Genomic DNA, 26,292 nt, shown 5'->3' on the forward strand with positions numbered 1-26,292 from the left:
ATACCTGGTGTGAATGCTAATCAGCCAGGAGTTCTCCTTTTTTCCCAAGACAGGGAACTGTTTCCTTCCAAATTTATTAGAACCTCCTCCACTGCCTCTTTGAAAAACCTTCTTTGTCACCCTCTTCCCAAGTCCTGATACTTCTTTAAAAAAAAAAATGGCTTCGGAGCTCCTTCTATTCTTGATATTGATTCTCTCTCTCTCTCTCTCTCTCTCTCTCTCTCTCTCTCTTTCTCCCTCTCTCTTTCTCTCCCCCCCACCCCTCCTTTCTCCTGTCTCTGTCTCTTCTGAGTGGTCTATTGATAAGTCCCTAGAGGCACTGGGTCAGCCTGCCCGTAGGAAACCAGACACAATGCACAAATCTCCGAGTGCCATTCTGCCATCAGCAAGCAGACCACGTTTAGGAGAGAGGAAAAAAAAAAACACACACACACACACACACACACAGTAGAGCAAAAGACAGAGAGAGAGAGAGAGAGAGAGAGAGGGAGAGAGAGGGAGAGTGTGAGAAAAAGACTGATTGGAACAGGAGGGAGGGAGGGAGGGAGCGAGAGAGCGAGGGAGAGAGAGCGACACTGCCAGTCAGGTTAATCATCCCTACTTTAATTAGCTGTTCGGCTTAGACATAAAACAATTGAATTTGAATGATCTGTCAGTGGGCTCGGCTGAACCAAAGGGGAAATGCGAATATTACAAAAAAGACTGTTGGTGTATTCAGATAAGCTCGCAGGGAAAATCCTCAAAGGATAACTATTAAAACTTACCACAAAACAAAAAGTAAGATTCAAATGGCATTATACAGAGGCAATCTCCAAAAAGCTGGGAGATCCCTTCCCTCTCTTTTTTACACATCACTGCAGCCTTTGCTGAAATAAACACCTGCACCTTCCCACAGTCTTCAAAGACTACCTGTCCTGCGGGGCTGGGAAGGGAGTGCAGGATTGCCTGCTACCTTGGCTCGCTTAAAGCAAGACCCTGCTGCCCTTCAGACAAATTTTCCTGATGGATCACCAGAATGTTATGATTCTGGAACTGCACAATCTCTGGGAGCACATCCTTGCCATGCATGTCTGCACAAACACAGACAAATTGAGCACCGACAGGGTACAGACGGAGATGTCGTGACAAGGCAGTGCTGAGTATTGGGGTAAGACAAGTCTCAGGCACCAAGGAGGTGGAGAAATTACCCCCTCAAATAGGTGGCAAAGTAATCTATTTCTTCTACCCTGGGCTGCAAAATGAAGTACAGTTCAAATGGATGGTTGCTGGCGATACCCAGTGCAGTGGCAGCACTGTATAGCAGGCAAGGCAGAGATTTATGACACTTGTGCAAAGTCTGCTTCTTAAAAGGTGTGGGCCAGTTGGCCTTTCCCTCTGAGAAGGAAGGCAGCAGATAACACCCTGCTCTAAGAGGGAGCTGTCAGCACGTTCAGCCCCTGGACATCACACCCCTGCCCTGCCAGAACTTTCCCTTGTCAGATGCAAGGGACCCGCTTTGGGTTTCAGGACACTGAATGTCCCCTTATCAGGGACTCAGATGTCCCCTCCTGAGCAAACAGCAACAAGGGAGGTATTTGAATTTATTGCACAAGGCAGGTATATCCTCTGTGTTGCAAATACTTTTTCTGTATTTCGTACAGGGCTGCAGCCAAACCAGCAAATCCAAAATTCCTGATCAGCTCCGTGAACATCTGCTGTATATAAACTTTTAAATGGCCGTGACTAACCTGCCAGTGCCATTCAAAAGCATGGGAAGAAAGTAGAGAAGGGACTCACAATGCAGCTGACTGCTGGCCTTTCAGAGGGAGAGCTGGGATTCTCCCCTCACTCTGTATTTTAGGTACAAATGCATAAGGAAGGAAGAAACAAAACACAGAAGTTCTATCAACGTCTCTATGTTAATTTTATCATTTTTTGGACATAGGTCTCCAGGCAAATCTGGCACCAGCTTTTATGTGTTTTGCTTTTAATGGAGAGCTGATGGGAGATGTCACTATTATTCATTTCTTCTATCAACTTCTGCTATGGAAAAAGGTAGGTTCTTGCCCTTTTTCACCTTTTTAAATGTTACATGCTGGCTGGCTGTGTCCCATCTGCCTACCAGCCCCATTAGGGCCTGTTGACTCAGCACAGTTTTCAGAAGACCTAAATAGTTAATAGGAGAGGGATGCATTGCAGAAAGATTTGGGACATTTGGCTTAATGAGGTTATTTAGAAGTTCTCTCCTCAGCCTCCCCAAAATATGCATTTTTCACGAATAATATGGAAGGTAAGATGTCCTGAAGAACAGAAAAGGAGATTTCAGAGAAATACAGCACCATCAAAAGCCTTAACTCCTTTTCAGATGAGATTTTGTAGAGAACAGTGACACAGACAAGTCTCTTTCATGGGTCAGTACCAAAGTAATAATCCAACAGAGTGCAAAACAGCTCTGGGCTGCATTTCTAATAAAATATGCAGAGGACCTGACCACCTTATGCAGGGATTGACTGAAGAAAGAGTGTGCAGTCATGTAATTACAAGCTATGGTAATGGTACACGGGGCCCTCCCTACGGCTGCACAGACAACATTAGCTGTGGCATTTCCTAACTTTTAAGTGTTTGACTTAGTAACATTAGCATTACAGTAATGCATTTTCAGTATAATTTCTCAGCGTTTTCTTTAAAAGTCAACTTAGAAGCTGTTCCACGTTGCTGGTGAGGCTGAGGCGGGTGGGCACCTGTGGAGCTGTAATGCAGGACTCCGCCACTTCAGCCGGCAGCGCCAGCAGCAGCCTGACTAAAACGGCGCTGACGAGGGCATCAACCACTGGAAAACTGTGAGGACGCTTCATTCAGTGGCTTGACAGCGTCTTCCTGACAAAGAAATTGCTGAGAGACAGAAGCCCTAAGCTCACCTTCAAGGAGGAGAGCAAAGCACGCTGCCATGGGCAGAGACTCTGGATCCTGGCTCTCCAAACCTGCACATCTTCTGATGCTGTTGGATTTGCTTCCATTCAGTTGACTCCACACACTGCTGCTCCTCTTGCTTTGTAGCTTACTTTCTCTCATGTTATTCCTCCCTCCCTAGACTACTCCTTGTCAGTCTGTTCCTTATCCCATTGCCATAAAAGAGGCATTTCCTCAAATACCTCTTCCCCTCTGCTCTACCCCAGGCATGAATATACCCTGAACACAGAGGAAAGCAAACTGCTTAGCATGGTAAATTAGGCCACGTGGTGTTTCAGGCTGCCTTAACTAGACCACTCCTTGCAAGACTGTTTAAAACTAACTCGGGTATCATAATTTGCAATCCACAGTGTAGACATATCAAAATGTCCTTGTTCTCATTTCCACTGCTTGCTGCCATAGCAACCCCTGGTCAAAAGGAAATTTCCATTGATATCAGAAGGAGCAGCATTTCACCCAGGTGAGTTTTTACTATGTGGCACATATTTTATTAGCATGTGTTCCTGATACGGAGATCCTCAAATCTCCTATAGTGCCTAATGTAGAAAACACTACTGTTAAGTCCTGCTCTTAGCTGGTCCCCTTCTACTGGAAGCTACAGAAGTCAAGGACCTCCTGCTTTCTACCTGAATATCATCCAAGAGCTGACTTATAGTCTAAATAAATGCAAAAGGCCAGGAGGAGCTCCAGAAAATGTACATCACCCTCCCCTCCTGAGATTTTTATCACAGATTTTAACTCAGATACAGGATGATGATTTCTAGTTTTGCATGGTACCCTCTTGCTTGCTCTTCCTTCATATAAATTATTCCATGTATCAGGGAGATTTAGCCAAAGGATCGATAACTGAAACCTCAGTCTGTCTGATCAGTTGAAAAAAGTTTGCTGTTTGCTATGGAAAAGGCAATCAGTGCTGCAACAAGTTTCAGACTCATTTGTATGATAACCTCTCCATATGTTGCTACAGAATTGGAAGACACCTTTATGAGAACTGTCCCTGGATTTACCATCGGCAAAGGGCAGGATTTATGAAAGGAAAAGTCAGTGGAACTGCTCCTCACTTTCTGGCTTCTACATGCACCACAACGCCAGGCAAAAGCAGGACACAGAAATGGCAGAGTACTTACTCCTTTAATGTATATAAAGTATTCTGCAATGCAACTTGTAGTGCTCAGTACAGCTGACAAGAGCTGACATTAATGGCAAATCAACAGATCTGGGTGGCACGGAGAGGAACTTGGTTCCTTTGCAAAAAAGGAGATCTGTCTATTTGAAAAAATGGAATTTAACTATGTAATCTCAGGATGAGTTGTATAAATATATTCCTCTAGATTTATTGGCTTGTCTTCATAAACAGCTGTGAGTCTGTGCTTTTTGTTCAGAGATGTAAACCAGCACAGCATGTTGGAGAGGGTGAATACACGGTTATTATTCAGTAGGTAAGAAATTAGAGAAAGAGACTGGAAAGTCCTTGTTAGAGAAATCAACTCCTTGCTTTATCTTTTGGTAAAGCATCCTTCCTAACTTGCACCACTGTGCTCAGTAAGTACCTCTGCATGCTAAAGGGAGAAAGGTACCATGACTTGCATCTGGGTGGTTTCTGTCAAATATGCCATTTGATTTTCTGGGGCAAAACAAACAAGTTTGTTCCTTACTGCACTGATTACCAGAATCAGCCCTCCCCTCACTACCCCCACCCTCCTCCTGCCCCAATGATATGGAATGTCAGGATTGGTTCCTAAAGCACCTTTTACCTACAATGTGCTGTTCTCAGTTCCCAAGGCAGTTTCTTTCAGAGATTTGTTGACAATAGGGAAATGTCAACAAATCAGGGAATCAGAGGGTCTCCAAATTTTTACTCTCTCAGGCAATCCAAATATACGGGCCTATTTTGTGGAAGAGCCTCCCTTAAAAAAAAAAAAAAAGAAAAAAAAAAAAAAGAAAAAATACTGCAAACTTGTCTATGAGACACATTTGCTTTTTTCTTTTAGTGCACTACCACCACAGTAAGATGTGCTGAAAAGTGAGCTATACCCTCCTGGGCACCAGTGCAATCCCCTTGCCTTCACTGGAAAAGCAACAGTGCAGCCTAGGGGAACTCCACAAAACATCTGGTTGAGAAGACATGAGAAGAATTGGACTCCTGCTTTTCTCCCTCCTCAGCTCTATTGGGTCAGAAAGTAACATTTTGAAAGTCTGATTTTACAAAAAAATTAAGGAAATCTGATAACTGGTTAAAAAGCAGATCAATGAGGACATGATTTTTGCAGGTAACATGTTCTCTGAACATTTATATGGAAGTTTATCGTGAAAGCTCCCAAAGATTTTTAAACACTTGAAAACATTAGCTCTCTACCCTCTATCATGATCCCTACTATTGTCACCAATTGCATCTATGCTCCAAAATTAACATTATTTAAACAGCATCTTGTGTTATATTCAGCCTATTCTACTCTGTTCTATTATATTTTATTCTATGATTTTTGAAAGAAGCATAAGTATCTCAGGATGTCAGGAGGTTTAATTTTCTCTCATACCTTCATGGGTAGACAATTATAATTCTGATTTGAAGAACTTTAAAGCGGACATCTGCCCCACTTCTGTTCTAAATGCTGACGGGAAACATGCTACATATCCCTCTTGCTAACTTTGGTGCTGTCACATAGTCACAAATCTTATTTCCTGCACTTGGAGATGACAGGTATTTTGCCTCTGCTTCCAGCCTTTCTTATCTAAAGATTCCTTGTTTCAGGAGGCTTTTCCATGGGCTCAACGGTGACGAAAAATTGTAATTATTTTCATATTCCTCATTCTAGACAAAACCTTTGTAAGAACAACAATATTGCTTGCAGTCTGGGGAGCTGTACAGCCACAGCATGCCAAAAACAGGAGATTGCCACCAGAATAACCCCACTGAGGACTGTTTTCTATGTCCAGCCATTAGTTTTGTCACAGGGACAGCTGCAGAAGGGTCTCTATCTGCACATACCACTTCATCTCTTAGACTTGGATATATATAGAGTGGAAAGCCAAAAACCCAGAGGAGGGTGTAGAGTTCTGACTCTTTTCTACAGCAGACATAATCATCCATCACATTCTTCAGCTGGGTGAAGCCATGAGGGAAGAGGACACAGACAGGGTTGATTTCCACCTCCACTCTCTCCACAGACAGAGCTGCAGCATGCACAGTGACTGGAACACGACCGGCTCAGGAAATGAAGAGTAGCACATCACTCATTTTTCCTGTCTGTTTGCTCCTAATTATCTTGCAATACATCTCACTGGTAGTTTTATCATACAGAAAGACAGAAGGTCTTTCTTCTGGTTACAGCACATAATGACTACTTTTAAAATGGCTTGCTATTCATTCCTGGGAAAACCTCAGTCTCTTTCTCCCTCCCTCAAGCTCACTGCCTCTTCTTCTGGGGTTATTGTTTTGTTTTTGAGGATTTTGGGGGAAGTAGGATGTCAATTTTCTGATAATGTATCCTGATTAAAAGAAAAGAAGGGCCAGCAGAGGTGGCTTTCCCTTTCTTTTGATGAGACTGTGGCCACACTGAAAGAAGTGTCAACAATCTCAATAATCTAATTTTGGCTAATACAACACCTCTTACAGGCTTGAGCCATGCAGCTCCTGTGTAGCCCTTAGTAAAAATCAACAGAACCACTTTTATACTTGTCTTCCAATATTTCTCTCCAACCTCAGAGAAACAGAGAATTGCTAGAGGGCAATGAACTCTCATTTTTCCATTGACATTTCTGCAATCCATCTCCCTCAGTTGGGAGACCCTCTCACAGATCCGGAACCTCACTAGCATAAGGAAGAATTAATATAATTAAGAATTAGACTCAGGGTCTCTAAAATGGGAATCATAACAATGACTAACACCACAAGAGTGTTTTCAGAATTAATTCATGTAAGTAAAGCACTTACAAGATAAAAATGTAGGAGCTGCCACATCAGATTAGACCACTGCTCCATCTAGTAGAACATCTCATGTGCAACAAACAGCAGCAATTAATGCACGATAGCAGAACTGGGGTTCCCTCTCCCCGCAGCAACAGGGTTCAGTCTAAGAATAGCCGATGGTAGTCCTTGGTAACAGCATTATTTTATTACTTAGGTGAGATATTTAAGCCCCTACAACTCATTGTCACTAAACAAAGTTGTCTTGCAATGAAAGGAAGGAACCAGGCTCATCAAGAGTCAGGTACAGTGGCTGCACACCTGCACATTCATTCCTGTGCAAGATAGTTTCTGATCAAGAGTTCCTGCTTATCAGTGAGAGAACATAAAATTATTCTAAAAATCTCAAGTTTCAGAAAGAGTATTGAAAAAAGGGACAGTAGTATATAAGTACTTCTAAAATTGGTAGAGAGAAAGACACATACATACATGCATAGATGAACAAGCTGGTTAAAAAGATAATCTCATCCTCACTGGCTCTCCTTTGAGCAGGGTGAGGGTTGGACCTGGATGACCTAAGAAGGTTCTTGTTGATTTTTATTATTCCAGGATTCTGTGAATCCACAATTTTCCATGGCAGAGCTCTGTCACTGAACATGAAACACATTGTAGTAAACATAATTTTCAAGGAAAATATTATCAGAGAAGTTTCTTGGGTTGAGGATAGACACTGCAGTTCAAAATTAAGAGGCTCTCATGCTCCCTCACCCACTGGCGGGGTCCTGGTCCTAGTCTTTTAAAAGATAGTTTCTTTATGAAAAACTTTCATAAAGTTTCACACTCCAAAATTGTAAATATTTGCACTATCTTCTGGCCAGCTCACCTATATACCTCTGCATTCTGCAAGTTCCTCCAGACCTTACATCACTGCCAACATCTGTTGTGTCAAGGGTAATGACAATGTTTCTGTGGTATTTCACTATCTTAGATGGTTTGACAACTTTATTTTAATTTTTACAGATTTTTCACTTTATGAAACAGCCTTATCGGAAAAGTAAATGGGTGGGCTCAGATGAGTTTGTCTTAATTTAAGAGTTAGATTTTAAAATTTAGTTTTACTTTTTTATGAATCATGCAGTGTTAACAGAAATAATCTATACAATGCAAAACCCTCCTGAAAGACAGAGCCACAATATGTTTCTGTGCATGATTCTATTCTATTCTATTCTATGCTATGCTATGCTATGCTATGCTATGCTATGCTATGCTATGCTATGCTATGCTATATTCTACTGCTGGACAGTGTAATGAAAAACCAAACAAATCAGAAGAAAAGCCGCAAAAAAACAAAATCCCTCATAACTAACCGAACCATAAATGGGTCTTACATTACTGGGACTGGATAAAGTATCATCAGTGCCAGATTATTACATAAGAATATGTTAGTAATGTAGCAGCAGTCTAGTCTTTTAAGATGTGAAAGAGCGTTATCTAACCTCTCTGCAAAGTTCAGGAAGAGGAGCCATATGTCCAAATAATAATTTTCTTGCTGGTGTTTAACATGTCAGTTTTTTCAAGGGGCCTATTTCAAGTTAAAAAAAAAAAAAAGGCGTGAAATGCATTTTGATTTTTTTTTCCTTTGGCAAAAGCAGCTCATTTTCAAGCTTGCAAGGAAACAAGAAAAACAAAATCAAATGTCAAGTAGATTTGCTCTTTGTTGTAATTAATACGCAAGCATTTGCTCGTAGATGGTCCTGAGCCTGAAAACAAGTGTTGCCAGTTGTGGTGCTATTAAAAGTAGTTCTCAGGGCTTTAAAGGGCCAAATGTCCAAGGAGTGAAAATCCCAATGCCAACCAGTGGCCCTAGGCCAGTGTCCATCAGCTGAGGTGTGACTACAAAGGAAGAAGAGCACAAAGCCCGATGGCTGAGCACTGAGGATGCACCATGCGCTTGCAGCACCAGATCCTACGTGTGATTAGACAACAAAGAAAGGCAGGGCAGACTTCCTCAGAGCAGGAGGAGGGAAATGACTACCTGAAAATAAGGAAACTCCAAAGCCCCACGCTGCAGACTATATGCATGCTCAGTTTCTGGTTGAGGAAGCTACGTGAGATTTCTCTTTGAGTCAGAGCAATGTAGTGGATAAAAAGGCCCTGTCTAGCCAGGGGGATTTCCTGAGGCCATCACAGACCAGCTCCACACACTGTTAAGAGGCTCATTTTCATGAAAGTTCTTGCTGCATTTGTATCGCTGGCTCCAGGCCCCTAGAGCTTCAAGAGCCACATCACAGTGCTACATGCCCAGTGCTGAATGCTTGGCACACGACCAGGCATCTTCCCTTCCCTCTCTCTGTTCCCTCAAGTCAGCAGGTAAGGCTCTAGGGCTCCATCTTGTTTTGATTTGTGTGTGGAATTTTTTTCCTCAAAAAGAAAAAAAATGAAGATAAAATTTCCCATTGAGTATTTGCTATTCTCCTTTCCCCCATGTTGTTCTGCGGAGGTGTTTGGAGATAGAGTGAAAAAAAGCTGCAATTTTTTTCTTCCTCATCAAAGGGGCTTGGTATTTTTACTGAAATGGGATGCTGGAAACACTTCATCACTGAGAGCTACTGGCCTGAGGTCTGCTCCTCTTCACATCAGGACGAATCAGTAGCAATTCCAGTGAGGTCACCAGGAGTGCTCTGGCAGGCAGCTCCCCTTTCCGGATGCGGGGTCAGCCCTGCCGAGCCAAACCCTTCCACAGGATCAGCCAGGGCCCACGCCCTGTGCCAGGTCACAGCATGGGTGTAAAGGGATGCATGGCAAAGAAAACATAAACCTCAACCAACTTTCCCTATAAAATAATCATAAAAGTGCTGGAACTCAAATGCTGGAGGAAGAAATTGGACAAAGCCGACATCAGCCAAATACCCTACCAGCAAAAGTGTATGATACTGGCCAGGATAAGAGATAACCAAAGCAACATCTATTATTTTGTTACTTACTTTCCCATATGCTGATATCCAGTGTGTAATTCTCTCCTATCATTTAGGTCACTGCTGGATTTAGCCCTATGGGTTTGAACAATTAATTATTTTCAGTGATAGAACTATTCAATTTTCAAAACTAGTTTGAACAGTAGATTAGTTCTAGATTAAATCATTTGACTACAGATCAGTAGTAGGTGTTTATTCTACATTAAGTTGACCTATCATTGAGCAGATATTACTTTTTAAGGTTTCAATACACTTAATAATTTATAATACTACATTGTAAGCTGGCTGAATAACCATCACCTTGGAACACTACAACCAACACCTCCAAATTTAATCTCTTCTCCAAAAAGCCTTGTTCAATCTTTTAAATGGTCAGCTACATAGAGGAAGGAAGGAGTGTAACCGCAAAGACTAAGAAAAGAAAGCTGCTTAACTCTTTGAGCATAAGCTTGACCTCAAATAAATGCAGCACCTCGGTTTCTCCATCTCTACGTAACAGTGGTATCTAATTAATCAATTGCTATAAACATCATGCAGTTTTTTATAAGATGCTTTTCAGCAAACAATTTGAGGCAGATAGGCTCTTGAAATTATCCTTACATTCAAAGAACTATGTGCTTAAGTATTCTGTTAAATCCAGACTCATCCCGTGCCTCAGTTTCTCCTACAGCTAAGTGCTGAATATATGACCTCCCTATTTCACAGAAATCCAGGGAAAGCTAAGTCATTGCCAATCACTTAGTAATTGCAAATCCTAGTGCAGGCAGTCTTGGAGAATGCCTTAACATTAGATACGATGGATACCTGAGGCAGAAGAGGCCCAGAGCTCTCACAATAGGAAGTTTGGGGGTTCATCATATCGGAACCAGAAAGACCTAAAGAGTTTTGCAGAAAGCAGGGGCATCTGGGAGCCATGAGGATGAGTTATATATACCCCATTTTCAGGGGAGAGAGAAGGGCTTCAGGCTGCTCCCCCCCATTCCATTTCTCATTCACAGTGAGAAGGGCAGACTGCTTCTGTCCTGCTGGAAACAGGGGCACCACACAGATATTGCCTTTCCAAAAGGAAATGCAAGAGTGAGAAGAAGAGGTGGATGGAGATGGGATGAAGGAAGGGCAGATTTTCAGTTTTCATCATTATTTCAGAAGTGGCAAAACTACTTTCCAGAAAAGGAGAATACTGGAGATATGTAACCTAAATGGGCTGCTCAAATGTCATATTTAAGTTCAAACAGTCATATTATTAAGGGCCAGGAATGATCAGAAGTGTGCAATTGGCCAGCCGCACTAAATATGGCCTTTACCTTCCTGCAGTGCTTAGGTGGGGACAAACTGAAATCAAGGCATTGGAGGTTAGGTTCTGAAAGAGAGCAAAGAAACTTGTCCTGCCTTTTATTATTATTATGAGGTCTGAAAGGCTGCAGACAGAGGTCTCATCCTTGGAGAGGCCACAGTATACATTATGGAAATAAACTGGAAGCCTAGTTAAAGGTTAGCGCATCTTTTTCCCTCCAGTTGCCATTGATATGAATGAAGCCCATTCTTGCACCGGCAAAGGGAAAGAAAAGATGAGTTAATGTCACCCTCCTTTCTCTAAGTTCTCAGATTTGATGACCAGCAGGTTACCATGTTTCACTATGAAAAAAAGCCTGTTTTTTACTTAAAAGCCCTGAAAGTATACAGAGAAAGTAATTTTCAAGGTCAGAGGGTTGTTTTGACATTTAAGAAATACTAAAACAGAATTTGGCTTTTAAATTTGTAAACCAAAACTACTTCCTGACCTGAGAGACAATCTGCCAAATTTCTAGCTGAGCCTAGGCTCTTCAGACTAAACCAAAATTATCAGATATACTGTGTTGTCTAGTTGCACACCTCTGATTTTAAAACTAAATTTTCTTCAGCCTTAAAAGAACAGTTTCTGAGACCCTTTATAGCAGTAACACTCAGCCCTTGTCACAGTAACTGAAGAGGATTTATTTAATAACCACTTTAGTAGAGTTTTTTGCTTACTATTGGAGAATTCAATTGCTTAATATACACTAATAAAAAAAATAAGGGAAATAGAAGCACTTTAGCACACAGAAACCAAAAACCTCCTTTTATTTTACACCAAGCTTTTGATCCTCCCACCAATCCTGTTGCAATACAAACCAATTTAATTTAATGTTACATCTGGCGAGCCAGACTTCTGTGAGATTTCAAAACTCTGCTAAATCCCTGGGCAAACTTTAAATGGGCTGAAGGGAAGGTTCACAAATTCACAAATAGCACATACATACAGGTGGACTGTGCAAACATAGGTAGCACAACCTTGCTGTGCCAGCTCAACAAAACTTTGTGCATATATATAATATCAAAGGGTCATCCTGTTGCTTAAGATGTGCAAGAGATTGCATTGCTTCTCCTTGCAGCTTCTTTCTCTCACAACCTGTCCTGTCTGCCTCCCTGGCTCACATGTGCAAAGTGGGCTGTAAAATAGTAATTTTATTTTAAATGGAGGGGCTGTATTTTCTGCTTTGCCTGTTACACCAAAACAGCCAAATCAATTTTTCTGTTGCAATTAGGCAAGAGAAACGAAACTTTTACTTGTCTTTTCTATCTCCTTTTTTTTTTTCCGTGACAGTCTGAAAACTTTCAGCCAAAACTGGCAATACCTTAAGATGCAGTCCTGCAAAGGCAGCTGAGCTGAAGAACAAAAACCTGATGGATTGGAGTGGGAGACAAGAGGATGCTGTGAAGTTTCTGCTGCTTCCTAAATGAATCCCATATGCACCCATACTATTTAAATAATGCCAGTTCTTGTATGGACTACAATGGGAAATATTTTCTAACACTGTTTAGTAGATTTGTTTCTCCTACTTCAATCATAGTTGAAATGTAATTGTAATAAGTCTTCTGTTTGTTGGGGTTTTTTTGTTTGTTTGTTTTGTTTTTGTTTGGGATTTTTTGTAAGTTCTGTTCATAATATTTAGCAGGAAAGCAGAGGATTTGTCAGCCTGCTACTCTGTTATATCCAACTGACCTGGGCATTACAGGATGTAACTTTTTCTCTAGGAAAGGATATTTCAATGGACTACCCAACTTGTTGGCTTCTGCCTTTTGGTAGCTCTTCTTCTCTTTTCTCTATGCAATCATCTCAACATATCATCCTCTAGCCAACAAATATTTAAAAATTCATACAATCTAAAAGATGACTCAGAAAGCAAGAACTGATGAGTTCTGACAAAAAGATCCATGAGCCTGGCACTTCCTGGTGCTTAGGATATTCACATATGAGAAGGAGAGATATGCATAACAACTCTGCTCAGCATTTGAATTTTTTTAGGTCTAAGACTCACAAAACACTTAAACACAATAGTGGAGGAGTTTCGGATCAGATAATTATTTGTGAAGCTGAGAAGTGATACCGCTAGCAAAATGAGAGGAGTGTCATTTCCTTTTAATGACCAGTTAAAGGCTGGCTTAGGCTGTGATTCTGGTTTTGGCAGTAATACAGGGACAGCTTCTTGTGAGAACCACTGCAACACTAGACAGCTCAAAGTGGAAATGATAAAGGGAAAACAAAACTGAGGCCTTTCATGAGCAAAATGGTCAATATATAGGGCACACTGCCAAAACTTTTGAAAAGCTGACAAAAGACTGATACAACTACTTTTGCTGAGGAAATCTGTGGAGTTAGGTGTTCCTACCTGGCTATATTCAAGTTTTTCCTCATGTAAATTAATAGTTTATGTGCTGAGATTAAATCTAACCAAATCAAGGGCTACTGCAAATGTGCCTGCAAAGATCACAATGTCTCATGATTACCATTTCTCAAGAAGCTCAGATCAACTGTGGTAAGAAAATGAAATTATGTCCCACTGAAAATATCAATACGAAAGTCTTAATCTGAGGTTGCTACTGGAAATCAACATAATGCACAAGGCAGCACTTAATCTTTGCTCCCAGATCTGGTGACTCTGCCAAGTCAAAAAAGTGAAAGCCATAAAAACCTGTTTAATTGAGAAAGTAAGACAATGACACTTAACACTGACAAGGAGTGGGCTTGTTAGGTTAGAAAAGTATCTCTACAAAACCTCTGCTAATACTTGAACTTCAAGAGGAATGGTAGTCTGGTGAGGTGGGTCATGGTTCACACCATGAAGATGAAATTGAGGTCAACAACAGGACACCAAGTGATTTCCCCACCATCAGGAGGGAGTTTTACAGCTGGGGTTAAAGTGAAAAATTCATGTTCTTGGTCCCATTAGCAAACCACAAGCTTATACTGCTTTTACTACAAACAGATTTCCCTTCACCACACTGTACTTTTCTTCTTGCTGACTGCTCAATGTGACCATCCAAAAACTCTCCTATTTGTGTTATTTTTCACACACACCACCCTGAAAAAAAATTCAGTATGAAAGTAGAGCAGCTTCCTCCAATACAGTTCAACATCCAAGCTAAGCAGCAGTAAAATCATATTTATTCAGTGACTGAGGTTTCAAACAGTAAAGTTATTGTTAGAGAGTTATAGATTGAACCATGCACTGTAAAAGACCCCATAGGAGGTTTCTGGTGACAGCTCTCTCACTTTGACAGTCCTCAAGAACGGGGGAGGAGTGTATGCACTTGAAATGGGGGTGATACGTGAATGCAGTCAGGCTTCATGGTCACAGCAGCCAGAATTTGGCAGACTTTGCCTTGGGGAATGAAGTGTGGAGACAGAAGGGAGCTGGGTACCTGAGCCCAGCCCATGTGTGTGAGAGAGGTGCTTACCTCCAAGCTGGGTGTGCCTGAAGCGGGAGGCAGAGGGAGAGAGACACCAGGAGCCCCCTGATGCCAAGTGAGCTCCCACGCTGCCAAGCTGAGCAATACAAAGGCACGGGTGCTAAATGTGGTCTTCTCTTTCTGTGCAGACTCGGGCAAACCCTCTGCCTTTCTCTACGTCTTTGTTTTCTTGTTTGAATATGAGGTATTCCAATGTAATATAAATATTAATATTTGATTAGTGCTCAGCTACAAAGCTTAATTCCTTAAAGTCTAGTACAGATCTTTGAAATCCTTGAAAAACTATATAAATATGAATACTTTTTTTATAGCATTGCATTAATGACTGTGCAATGGAAGTTGATGAATTAAATAATCTCTGTCTATATTTGCTCATACCTTTGTGAAACTGTTACCTTTTCAGCTGCTATTTCTCATGCCTTGTCTCAATCCAGAAATGTCATTTTTGGTAAAGTTTTGCAAAAACCCATTCAGCTGCTTTTGAGTCATCCAAGTATGTAAAAAACAGTTTCCAGCTGTTAAGTTTTCCATAAGCCTTTTTTTCTCAAACATGCTTGTATAATTATAACACAGCTTTGTTTTAAAACATCAAACTTGACACGTACATAGTCCTGAAAGAGAAGTAGCAGCACTGACACCTTTGAAGCCATTTGGTTTTGGAAAAACAAGATTTTTGCCATATTAAAATATCTTTATTTTCTTAAATATTCTTCCAGACACTGAGCTACACTTTTCTAACTGTAGACAGGCAATTGTGTAAATGACTAGTAAAAAAAATTTAAAAAGAATAAAAAAAAGATACTATTCTTGCAATCTGTGACTGAGCTATAGCAGGAAGACTATGGGACAGTTTTAATTACTTCATATTTGCATTTTGGTATAGAATGCCATCAAATCAGACTGGAAGTGATTCCTCACTTGTATTCTGCCTAGACAAAATGCACTGGCCTGATACCAAGCAGTGAAGAGTCAGCAATTTCACAGAATCACAGGCTGGGTAGGTTGGAAGGGGTCACAATGGGTCATCTGGTCTGACCTCCCTGCTCAAGCAGGGTCATCCCAAAGCACATGGCACAGGTTTGTGTCTGGATGGGTTTAGAATATCTCCAGTGAGGGTGACACAACAGCATCTCTGGGCAATCTGTTCCAGTGCTCGGTCACCTGCACAGTAAAGAAGTTGTTTCTCATGATCAGGCGATATTTCTGAGCATCAGTGTCTGCCTGTTGTCTCTTGTCCCATTGCTCAGCACCACTGAGCAGAGCCTGGCTCCATCCCTTGACACCCTCCCTTCAGATACTGACAGACATTGGTGAGGTCCCCTCTGTCATCTCTTCTAGAGGCTGAACAGGCCCAGCTCCCTCAGCCTTTCCTAAGAGGGCTGCTCCAGTCCCTTAATCATCTTTGCATTCTGTGCTGCACTGGCTCCAGGAACTCCATATCCCTCCTGTCCTGAGGAGCCCAGAACTGGACACAGCACTGCAGATGTGCCTCACCAGGGCTGAGCAGAGCGGCAGGATCACCTCCCTGGACCTGCTGGCAACTCTCTCCCTGATGCAGCCCAGGATCCCATTGGCCTTCTTGGCCACAAGGACACACTGCTGTTCTTACATACCTTTAAAAGATTCCCTCTCAGCTGTCTCTGCCCAAGGCTGAACAGGCCCAGATCCCTCAACTTTACACATAAGAGGGATGCTCCAGTCCACTAATCATCTTTCCATCCCACTTTATTTAATCGGGAATATTTCAGATTCTGATATTTTAGGGAAATAAGTGTTGGTTTTGAGAATATTAATGATGGTTGAAACAGCAGCTGTAGTCTGAGGGATTATTGGATTACATGGGTTTCATTCTCAGAACTGTTTTTTTATATGACAACATAAAGGCATATGCAGCTTTTGTGCCTTGCATGAACTACTGGCCTCAGCATGAACTCTTCTGTCAGACTGGAGGAATTCTTTCTAAGGATGAAAAAATAAAGTCACTGTATGTGTAGGTTTTTATATGGGTCTCAACTGGGATGATTTATATAGACAACAAGAGACTCCATAGTTGTTTCTTATTCAAAGTAAATAGCAGTATCTACTGCTCCTGCCTTTCCTGGGACATGTCCTCCTGCCATCCAGGTATGAGTCCACAGAAACTACCAATGTCAGCGACATGACAGTGAACCTGAGAAGACAGCCTGACTCATCTGGAAGTAAAAGATACAACTTTGGCAAATGTGCCTGCAAAGATTGCAATGTCTCATGATTACCATTTCTCAAGAAGCTCAGATCAAATATGGTAAGAAAATGAAATTATATCCCACTGAAAATATCAATACCAAAGTCTTAATCTGAGGTTGCTACTGGAAATCTGCATAATGCACAAGGCAGCACTGAATCTTTGCAAAAGATAGAACTCTGGCAAAAGTGTGTGTGCGTGCCATACACTCTTCCTTACCTTACACTATTTGTGCTGCTATCAGCACACCTATAAATCAGTTGTATGTCCACTATTTAGAGAGGTTTTCTGGATGTGTTTCAAACCACATCAAACATACAAGTGGTGCTCAACAAACAAATACCACTGGAATACAATTACAGGGAAAAAAACCTCATGCAGTTCCTCTCTCTTCTCCCTGTACTGCCTGCCTTGGAAAGCTAAGGGATCAGTAAGACACCTTATCATAAGCAAGAGGCAGAGGCAAGGTTGTTCTGGAAGCCTTCACTCCACATTTTCTGAGTTTAGAGAGATTAACATCACAGTTGTCACATCCATTAGTATACTTTTTTGTGCATACAGAACATGGCCCAGGCGAGTGCATTGTTCCTAAAGAAAAAGATATACTATTGGGTAAATAGTCTGTGCACATTTTGGTAGCTCTAAGTTACATCATTCAGTTCTAATCAATGCTACTGGATTTTGAAACCCACCAATATAACAATGAAGTGGAAAAAGCCATAGAAGAAGTCCAAACAAACTCCCAAGTTATGCTGTGTGCTCTACTATTCTGAGTTTCAGTGTTGAGACAAAAGAAGAGTAAGAGTTTGCCATTTGCTAGTTGTTAATAATCAAGAGATCTTCCAGACACACTCTTTGAGGGCTCTGTCTGCCTGGACCAGGTAGATGCTGCAATACACAAAGAGCTTCACACACAGAGAAAGAAAGAGTGTTCATGGACAATGATGCAGCGTTCTTAATTAAGATTTTCATTACTGATACATACATTAAGGTTTTTCTAATGCAAGTGTCCAAGCACTCTAATGTGCAGGTAGATGTCTCTGATCCTATCTCTAGAAACCCTTTTGCACATCATTGCAAACATTCACCAGCCAAGGCTGAAAATCAGCCCACCTGCCCTTTGCTATAATGACAATGAAAAATAGAATTGATGTTTTACTTGTCTGCCAGATGAGAACGAAGCTTTTTGCAGTCATGAGAATGAATAGGCTTTTGCAAGGCTGTACTACAGTGTACTGAAACTGATTCTGATCTCACTTACACTTGTTTGATGTTGATGTAAAATCAGGAGCTTCAACAGCTTGAGTGCAGCAAATGTTGAAGGAAAAAATAATGGAAAAGACATGTAGGTAAATGGAAAATGGGATGAAACAAAACATGAGTTTGCCAAATATAGTTTTTAGTAGGCTAACCTGATAATTTTCTTTGATAAGATAACTGATTATCCATACAAAGGAAATACAGTAAATTTAATTTATCAGTAGAGCATTTGATACAGTATCACAAGGGTAATCATGAGTTTAGATCAAGATTTGCAAAAGGACTGTAAGGTGAACCACTGCTTACCTGAAGAGGAGATTGAGCAGTGGTGAAGAAAGAATTATTGGGCAAGGTGAAGGCTATACTACAATTGAACAATCCAGAAGTGTTTAGGTAAATAAACCAGCTTTTTCTATCTAATAAGATTTGGATGAAGAAGGTAACATTTTTTTACATGGCCCCTCAAAGGGAGTGGGCACAGGTTAGGAAAAAGTGGGGGCATGCTTAATAGCTATAAAAGGATCAATCAACACCAATAATTTGCTCATTAACAATATTTAGCTCTCATTCACCTATAATGTTCAAGTGTTATTTCTCCGTCTCCGTTCTTTGGGATGTTCAGAGATGCTACAACTCTCTCAGCAGTTTACTTGTACAGTTTAATTAAATATCTAGTTCAGTTTCATGCTTTTAAAATATTCCCAGAATGGGATGCCCATTCATCTACAAAATCTTGCTGAATGCCTTTGAATTCTGGACCCTGTCTCCCAAGAAAACACTGCTGGAGTAAGAAGTGGAGGAGAAATACTTGGTGATCAGAAGCACTTACAAAAGCATTGCTTCTCCCTGAACACACTACGTGCTTTGTCAGGCTTTGACACTTTGTAAAATTCCTGCAATACGAAAAGCTGGGCTGCCCACTAGCAGAGTGGCAATATTGCACTGGCACAAGCCAGGATGGATGGTGAAGACATTGCCACAGAAGTCACAGTATCACCGTGAGATTAAATTGCAGGCTCCACAATAAAAAATCTGCCAAACTATTTTCAACAAGTTAAGAAAAAACAGGATTTTTGACAATCTTCCCTGAGGCATTTCTCAGTCTGCAGGTATTTGAGTGACTAAAATTGCTACCTTTCCATTAAAGTTCACTGTAAGAGAAGCTGCATTTATGTTTTAGCCTTCTGTAGCAGAATTTAAGTATTTAATGTCATGATGGACCATGTTAAGCATGCACAGATATTCACATAAGAAATTTGCGTTAAACCCCAAAATGTAAAAGATTTTTTAAATGCAAAAATGAAAAACAGTGTTGGAAAACCTTCATTCTTCAGAGCTGGTTATATGCTGATCACACATAGTAGATCTCCTTCACAACCTTCACTGCATATTGCAGAGCACCCAGAATGCTGCACATTATTTTTTGTCTGTTATGTGGAAGTGGATTTACTGCAAAAATTGAAAAGCAATTAATTTCTTTACTGACATCTAGGATAAGTGAACACGGACAAATGTGAAATTTAAATACATACCCAGATCCAAATGTTGAAACTGATCCTTACTTTGGTGATTGGGTGAAGCATGAATACTTCTAAATTGCATGCTATTTGAAGTTGGGATTTCAATTTTATCCTTGAAAATTCAAGCTGTTTAGAGTATGCTTAAGAAGCTAAAACATTAGAAAACATAATTTAGAAAACTGATACAGATATTCTATTAAACTTAAAACTCACTACAATGGAATGGGAGAGAGCAAGATCCATTCAGATCCAAAAGCATTTGCTTTCGGTGGTGCACAAAATTCTAATATTTTGGGCATGCAAACACATGAAATGAAAGTATTAGCTGGGGGCCTGAATTTGTGAACCATATGCAGCATGATATTATCCAAAATGATGGAAAGCTTCAAGCTGAACAAGAACTTCAGATGAAAGCATCATTATTTCTCAATATACTTCTATCTTTTATATCTAAGAGTTCCAATTCAAGAGGCAAAGCAGTCTTCATGAAGCACAGCCTGAAGATTACTCATGTGTGTTTTGACATGTGCACCTGTGTAATGGCACACAAACAAGCTACATGGCAGATGATTTCCTTCTTTTTTTAAGTGGGAGTGGTGAAGAGGAAAAGGAGATGAAGGAAATCCTCCTACAAATGCATTTTCCATTGTGGTGTCTCACCCATCGGAACATGAGCAGGCATTTGGACCTCCCTGAGTATTCATATCTTGGTGCCAGCTTCAATAGACAAATCTACAATGTCTTGATCAAAAGGTGACTTTTAGGAAACATCCTATTTCTGGATGTTGTGTTTTATAACAGCTACTCCTCCAGCACAACTTGCTCTTGGTACCATTTTTACCCTATGTCTGGTGTATACATTGGATGGACGCAGATACACAACACAATGCCAAAGCAGAAGCATCAAGGAGGATTTCTGCACCAGGAGAAGGACCCACAATAAAGCTCAGAAATGAAAAAGGCATTTGGTGATACAGGTGTAGAAGAGCAACGTGCTTGCCAAAGTTGGAAGACAATTTACCATAACTACAAAGGGAATATTCTGAAAAACTCTGCCACACTCTGTAGTTGTTTCCATTTTGCACAGTGACTTTGACCTAACAAACTTGTCTGTCTTAATATTTTGATGGATGGCATTCAAACTGCTGTAGGAAATGCTGCTACTGCTACTGCCACTGAGAAAGGTGGTCTTTTCCATCCAAATATATTCAATTATGCCAGTGTGGGGTAAAAGTTCATTAAACAACTCTATTTTCTGTCTCCTTTTTTCTAGTTAGACCTAAAATATTATGCTCCTACAACTGTCTAGTTAAAGTCCATTTTTTTCCTGTTGTACTGTGTAATCTTTCAAAAATAGCTAACACTCAATGCATTATATTACACTAAGTAAATGAAAAATCACTCAGAACAAAGAGATTGCTAGTATGCATAAAGGCAGAAAGGTCTGACATTTTCAGCTGTCATGCTGGCCAATCTTGACTTCAATCTCATCCAGCACCAGTGGATATATTGTAGGTATTGCAATGAGAGGGCAGGTTGCACACATGCCTCTGCTGTAATCCACACATCAACTTCACAGCTATGTGCAGCCTTTATTACTTGCTAAACAATTTGAATGTCAACATTTAAACTAATGTTTGAATGAAAAACTAGGACCAAATTTTGCCCCTTTTGGTAAATCTGGCTACCTCTTGAGTTTTCTGGATATTTGGTCTGTTTTTATGAGAGATGTTTTAAAACAAACCTGTGAACTTTGACAGATTTATTTTAAATAATGAGGTTTTTTTTTCCTTGCACATCTATTGATTTTTTGATGACTACATCTTCAGATAAAAAAATTGTGGCACTGCTCAAGAACATTCATCCCAAGGTGTACTCTCAGTTATACGGTTTCATTTCTATAAATATACCAGAGTAGAATTTCAGCTCTGCTGCCATTTTAAGGCTGTTTTGCCATTTCTCACATTTGCCTCTGCCCATGTTGTTTTCTTTTGTGGAACATTCCCTTCCCTTCAGGAGACACATAATAGCCGGGGAAAAAAAATTCCTTTCCTGTCTCAGACTGCTGTTTAGGTGACCATTCCATTCCTAAACTTCCTTATTTTCAGAAGCAGATCAACTGATTCCTCTGGATAATCTACATGCCTATTTATTACATTAATTATGATAATTCTTGAAAAATGCTAACTCTTGAAAGCTGTTGTAAACATAAGGCTTATTACATGTAGACTTTTTTGGCATTTTACAAATGTTCATTTCTGATTCATGAATAAGCTTGACCTGGAGGTTATTATCCTCTTCTCAAGTAAGGGAGAGCTTCTTAAGAAACCTGAGAAGAGAAAAGATGCTTCCTCCCTGCTCCTGATGTAGTAATCACTGTTGTTGTTCCTCATCTGCAAAACAACACTAAGCACAGAACCAGATAAAGGGATTTAGAGGGGGCTAATTAGTTGCTATTTGATGATAATGGTTCAGAGTGGTAACAGATGACAGTTTGGTGGTGAACAAGTACCAAAGCAGGGACATATACAGTGATATCAAAGACTATTTGAGCATCATCACGTCTGATAAAGTCAATAGGGATTCTCAGAAACTGGCTACTGGCAGGCTGGAATACTGCTGGGTGTCTTTTGACATACAAATCACTGACCATATGATGGATGGTTCTCATAACTATGATGAGATCAGTAAGATGCCTCTCAGCATCCCTTAGGTCATCATTACTTGACCAAATACATCTTCATGAAGCTGGGGAATAAATTGCAGTTTTTTTCACTTTTCCCCTCCTTTTCTTTTTCCTTTTTTTATTTTTTTATTTTTTAAACCAGGATGTAAAGTAACAAGAATTAGAATCAGTGCTCAGTCTGATAGGAATGATGCTGGAGCTCAGTACAACCTGGTTACATCAGAAATCTATTTAAACAAGATGGACAGATATCCATGGAATTAGGTTAACATGTCATAAAACTTCCTTGTATCTGGATGACTTTGGTGTGCTTCTGATTTGCACTTACCAACACTAATAGCAGATAACTTTTCAATATTGTATGGGTTCCATCTGAACAGGTAGTGCTCAGCAAGTCAGTGTCCTGCTGTAGCTGTTTATCCTAGGTAGCTAGCTCTCCTACTGGAAAGTACCTTAGTAATGTCCATACTGCTACAGGCTGGTTGGAAGACTTCTTCTACGAAAATAATGATTTTGACAAATAATACACCTGTGTCGCTTGAAGTCCTGAGGACATTCAAGGGGAGCAGAGATTAACTGTATTCCTCTTAAGTGGGAATATAGTTTGGGGGTGAGATCTATTAAATCCTTCCACCTCCAAAAACCTGATGCAATATAAGTAGGCAGACGTGTATGTAACATCTAAGAGAACAATGAAGACTGAATCATCAGCAAGTTGTGAGAAAGGATATGAAAAGAGAGCCCAATGCTGGACAGTGAGACAGAGGGCAGAACAAATCACTTTTCTAGTTCAGAAACATGCTTGTCAGGTACCATTAACAGCTTCTAATGTAAAAATGTCCCATTTACACTTTTTCTGTTACCAAAAAGTGAAGGACCTGTCTTCCAGAGGGAAAGGGGAGAACCAGTACAGAACAAGACATGACTGAAACACAGGAGAGGTCCCATGGAGCTTGCTAATTTAGAAATGGAGGAGCACTAAGAAGCCCTTCTTGGCTATGGAATAAGCCAGACCTAAAGAAGCAAGAGAGCACGTGATTCTAATCTTACCTGTCAAGAAACAAAGGCAGCCAGATGGGAAACAACAAATGTCAAAGAAGGATTTCAGGTTTCCACATGCCTACCTATCATGAAGCCAGCTTGCTGCTTCCACCTAACTGCCTTGCCCTGCAGAGCTAGAACAATGCTAACTGGTGCCTTTGTGCAAATGTTGAAGGCACACGGTGTCTGCCACAGACATAAATGGTTTTGCCACTGCTGTGGGAAGCATTAACATAAGCGGTGTTAACGCTTCCCGTTCCTGAGTATCATTAATGCTTTTTATTGATATTATGAAGTACTGCAACAAAAGTAATAGGATTTGTCAGGGGCCGTTATAAAATGCCCCTGCTGGATAAATACATAATACATGATGGCAAAGGTCCGATGGGCCTTTAATCAATTGCTTTTCTGAGTCAAATAAATGTCACATTAGGCATAAGCCATGTTGCATTCTGTGGGCGCCTCTGCTCCCCTCATCTCGCAGGCCTGACACCGCCACGGGCAGCTATGGACATGCATAGGCTCCTACTTATTTGTAGCAAATATATCAGAGCAAAACTGGAGCAGCATGTTGTAAATTACAGATTTGGGACACCTTATAATGAAAGGCACAGGAGAAGGGAAAGAAATATGGGGACACCATAGGCATGATAGGTCAACTCAAATATGTCTCCTTGGGAGCTGGCATTGTCACACCACCTTTGGCAGCCACTGCAGCAAATCTCATCTTTTTGCCCACAGGGTGGGGGAGAAGGCAGCGTGCCATTTCCTTCTGCACTGCAAAAGTTATGGGTCAACTTTAAACATTAAAGCCACATATTTTAGGTCTAGTATCAGGAAAAGAAAGCTCTTTTGTGGTTTCAGCAAGCACCTTGAAAAAATTAGAATGTCCATTTGCACTTTCTCATTCCTTTAAAGAAAACCCAACAATCAAAACACAACTTGAACATAAATTTAGAGATTTGCAGATTTAATTCCTCTCCCAAATATGAAAGAGCTATTTCTCTTACTGTGCTGATTTTTTTTTTTTTAAATTCCAGGCATCACTTTAACAGTCATCTACTTTTCTCTCTGAACAGGTAGGAGACATGAATTTAAATTGCAAACTAGAGATCTGAAGTAAAAAAAAGTCCAGGTATATTTGGATGTGGAGCTCTAAACCTAAATTTAAAAGCCATTATTATTTTTGGCATTCATTAAATAGCTTCAGCTTGGACAGCCCAAAACAGTGGCTTAAAATGCTGGTGGACTTTTGGAAAACTTTGGTCTGTCTTTACTTAACTATAGTAAATATTATGAAGTGGTAGTGCTATATTTCCCTTTATATTTCGACAAGAAGAGTCATTGTTTCAAAATCACTAGATTTCACTGCCAATATGTATGAAGGAATCCCAGAAAAATGTGAATTTTTGTTCCAAATGCGCAAAACCATCGTGTGTCAGAACCTGACAAAATTAAAACTCAAATGATAACAAACAAACACTCCCAAAGGCTCCATCCCTTATTCTCCCCAAAAAGGAAAAAAAACAAAACTTAAACGGTGAAAAAATTAATTCTTCCTGTTCTGGGTCTTGAAAACACAATTATCTGGATAAACATAGGATTTTCTTCAGTTAAAAAGGTCAGCGAATCACCAATGTACATAGCAGCAGCCAAACTCAAGTGAATGTGACTAGGTGAGAAAAGAACCCTTCATAACACCTTCCAAAAAATTGCTGACAGATCTTTAATCCTGATACTGTTGGATGTCAATAAGTATACAGCACATTTAATATACTCAGATAAGAAGAGCAGCTCGGAGAGCAGCCAGGACTGGGTAAGGAAGGGTCCCTCACCACAGGGTCAAACTTCAGCATGGACAGGCTGAAATGCTAGTTGACTGTTTTCTGTTTTGCACTTGCACAGCATTGAATACTTTATATTTCGTTCTGAACTAGAAAACAACAGCACGATGTGCGTCAGAACATGTATATCCGCATATATAAACAGAAATCTTCCATATTGCCATCCAGAAACGCACATATAAATTCTAGATAAATCAATCACACAATGTCACTGAACTAAAATCTGAGTCCCATAAGGTGACACTGCATTAAAATATTGGACTTCATTAAAATAAAAATTCAGTATTGAGTCCTGTGACCATGGGATGCAACAGAGGCGCTGGGCTGACTTTGATGGAACTTGAAGAAAAGGTACAACTTATATCAATGAAAAGTATAAAATGTTATAAATACTTACACAAGAGATAAGGAAAGGTTCCTCCAGAGAAAGGCCACAAACTGATTGTTAGTGATCTGAGAAGAGAGAAAGAAAAAACGAAATCAAATTGTTAATAAAAACACTAAATGATACCAATGTAAGAATATAAAACAGGGATCAAGGAGATTTACAGATGGTGGCAATTCCCACAGGAGAGGGGAAAAAAAAGTTTTAAATTCACAAACAAATAGATCTTGGAAGTTTTGAAACTACCTGACCCCAGAACTATGTAGCTGAGAAAACTGGTAATGGCTGAAGAGCTTTTCAGTCCTGGGATAATTCCAGGCCAGCAGAGACTAAATATCCTCTGGTGGCTGTTCAACAGTCTCCGTGAAATAGGCTTGTGGCTCCTATGGACAAATGCTCTTATCACAAAAACACTGCCAGATTTGAGTGGCATCCTTCTTAGCAGTCATGCCAGATGATACAGGACTCTGAAACAGAACTCGCCTTCTTGATCCTAACCTTCACAGAAGAGGGGTTAGGATTATTATTAGGGCTGAGAATGCTTACATTACAGCTGATAGCTGCACAGAAAAAATTGTGTTGTCTTAGTTCCTTCTGTCAACACAGTATCTTGGACTTGATTGATTTGTTATCCTGAGACCCCCTAATAAAAAAACGACTGCACAAAAGTGGAATGGCTAAAGGTTTGCAAACTTCTGGTAGACTACAGGTCTACTATGGAGTATCTAAGC

At 40.4% G+C, this 26,292-nt stretch overlaps 1 protein-coding gene across 24 annotated transcripts in view; it reads right to left on the reverse strand.

The window, feature by feature from the left end:
* Positions 1 to 26,292, reverse strand: part of ZBTB20 (zinc finger and BTB domain containing 20) — a 501,814-nt gene that overhangs the window by 117,107 nt on the left and 358,415 nt on the right. For 19 of the 24 annotated variants that reach the window (XR_012054410.1, XR_012054415.1, XM_032751110.3 and 16 more), the window contains one exon: positions 25,574 to 25,629. The gene's annotated coding sequence lies outside the window, so the exon portion shown is untranslated. Of the gene's footprint in view, positions 1 to 4; positions 25,630 to 26,292 lie in introns of those variants that run through there. The other 5 variants (XR_012054412.1, XR_012054413.1, XR_012054411.1 and 2 more) reach the window with 2 other exon arrangements.

Source organism: Taeniopygia guttata, chromosome 1 (assembly GCF_048771995.1).
Source record: "Taeniopygia guttata chromosome 1, bTaeGut7.mat, whole genome shotgun sequence".
Lineage (NCBI taxonomy): Eukaryota > Metazoa > Chordata > Aves > Passeriformes > Estrildidae > Taeniopygia > Taeniopygia guttata.